At 34.1% G+C, this 2,500-nt stretch overlaps 1 long non-coding RNA gene and 1 pseudogene across 1 annotated transcript; both read left to right on the forward strand.

Moving 5' to 3' along the window:
• The first annotated feature begins 205 nt into the window (after positions 1-205).
• On the forward strand, positions 206-1,170 carry LOC138864865 (uncharacterized). The gene is made up of 3 exons (XR_011399253.1): positions 206-332; positions 853-940; positions 1,096-1,170. It is a non-coding gene; the product is annotated as an uncharacterized lncRNA (long non-coding RNA).
• A 1-nt stretch (position 1,171) lies between these two features.
• LOC138864811 (uncharacterized) overlaps positions 1,172-2,500 on the forward strand; it is a 3,699-nt pseudogene continuing 2,370 nt past the window's right edge.

Below are 2,500 nucleotides of genomic sequence, written 5' to 3' on the forward strand. Positions count from 1 at the left end.
CTGTCTTCATCGATATATATTTACGGATTGCGTTATGGATTTATAGTTGTGGAAAAGTACAAATTTGTTAAGCTATATTGAATTCATTGCTTTAGGGTTTGTGGAATAAAATAGATTTTCCTTTTTTATGAATGTATATTTATAATGTGTAATATGGTACATGTATTGTAATATACTTCATGTTTAAATAAGCAGGAATGAATTTGTGAGAGGAAGTGTGTGGTGGAGACGCTCATGGCGCAAGAGTCTAGACGTGTGCAGGGTTAGGCAAGATAATTGTGGAATCTTCCAGCCTTCGTTTTCCGAAATGAGATTTTATCTTTGTATATGAGGTATGTAAGGATATTGCATTTATTATGTGGGTGATTTTGTAAGTCAATGACTCGTGATTCGGTTGATATTGGCCGATTTAAATAGCTTTTGTGATACATGTGTTGATGTTAAATTTTCTTTGATTTTGTGATTATCTCGTGAAGCTCTTTTGATTATTTTACATGATTTGTGTTTTATGGAAAACTGATTTGATTGCATATTGATATATGTTACATAAAACTTTTTTGACCTCATATTTATGATAAAAGATGATTCTGTGAATTGAATGATTGTTTGTGGAATATGATTAATATAGTTACTTTGAAATTTTTTTTTTTTTTTGGGGGGGGGCATGTGTTGACCTGTATGGAAGTGCATTCTTTGTAATGGATTCACGGTAGTTCTGCTTTCCGATTATATTTATTTGTTTTTACCAGTGTAATCATTTACAATCCATAAATTTATTTAGACTGTGAAGAGTTATTTGGTGGGCCACACTATTGGTACTCTGATGAAGATTAATGTTACGATCTCTTACAGCCTTCCCGTTGCTTGATTTCGGCATGTTGAAAGAGTGCAGACCTAAATCGTCTCTTTGTGCAAATCTAAAAGCTACTGCGGCCATGTTGTAAGTTTCCTTTTTATCTATGATGATTATTGGATTACATACTTTTTGATATGGTGATTTTTTTCATCGTCATATTCATTCTTATTGATACTATATCACTGGTTTTGAGATTCATTTTGCATGTTCTAAGAATTTCATGAAATTGATTTTCACAGGTCGAATCAATAGAGGAAACGACAACGTATAAGCTCTGATTTGTCTGAAGTATCAGTATAATTCGACAACACGCAACCTAGCCTCAAGACGGATAGGATGACGGCCAAGAGGAGATTCAACAGGAAGGTGGAATTTTCAGGGAAGCTCATGAGAAGGGTGTCTCGGTTGAAGCGTTACAGCCCACATACGAGGAGGTTTGGGAAAGTTTCAAGTTGACATACGAAGCCAGTGAGGTTTTGATTTGTTTGCTTGATGAATCTGATTGTGAAGAATATGGGCTATATATAATGGGACTTGAAAAAGTGGGACATGAACCTTATAACGCTTTGGTAACTGGGAAAGAAAAGGTTGTTAAGAGGCCAACACTGGCAATTAAGAAACTGGAGCTTCCCTATTTATTATTTTTTATTTTTTTTTCTGAATCTGTTAGGTTGTTTCTCACCTTTAAGAAAGATTTTGAGAAACTAGTTCTCATGCAGCAAAGGAAGGACCCATATGTACTTGGTTGTTTGGAGGGTGAACCCAGAAAATTAGTTGAAGATTTAGATGATTATGAACGCGTGTGGTCACGTTTAAAGGAAACATATGGTAACCCTACTAAAATGATTGACTATTCTAATTAGCATGATAAATACAGTGGAAAAAGTTTGGTTGGATTTTAAAAATTTAAGTCAGTCACATGAATTGGAGAAAACTACTGTACTGGCATGTGTAGATAAGTTACTGCCTATCACTTAGAAAGGGAATGGGCAATTAAAGTGCAATCTCTAACATCAGACAGATTTAGAAAATAAGTGACATTCTTAACACAACACCGCAAGAACCTCACATACCAAGGGGAGAGAAAGAGAAACGAAAGTTATGTAATGTGCATGTGTGTCTGCAAACCTGTGATTGTATGTATCCCTTTATCTTGCCACAACATTATACTTGCGTAGTAGAATACATACATGATTATGCTTCGATTACTATGAACTATATAGAAATATAGGAATAAAAGCTTGATTTGCACATTTCATACACATGTTTTTGTTTCTCATTTTGTATTTCATATAATTTCTTTTACTACGATTACCTAATTTGTTTGTAATTGACTTCGTTATATAATTGCACGTAAACTTTTGCATTTAGTGAATAATTATCTGAATTTACTTGTTAGGCAAGTCGCGGAATAACCTACCTTCTTTTTCTTAATATTTTTGTTCCTTTTATTTTCGTCCATGCCTGTCTACACATCACAATCTTCTGAAGGAATAGAAACCGCAATTTCAGAATATTTTTATGTTTTCTCCTCTCTTTTTTTCCTTTCTTTTATTGCGAATCATACCTCTGAGATTCTGACATATTTCCAGCAATAAAGGAAAGAAGGCAAGAACGAAGACATGAAGAGGGGAGAGGCAAAGA

Source organism: Penaeus vannamei, chromosome 18 (genome assembly GCF_042767895.1).
Source record: "Penaeus vannamei isolate JL-2024 chromosome 18, ASM4276789v1, whole genome shotgun sequence".
In the NCBI taxonomy this organism is placed as follows: domain Eukaryota; kingdom Metazoa; phylum Arthropoda; class Malacostraca; order Decapoda; family Penaeidae; genus Penaeus; species Penaeus vannamei.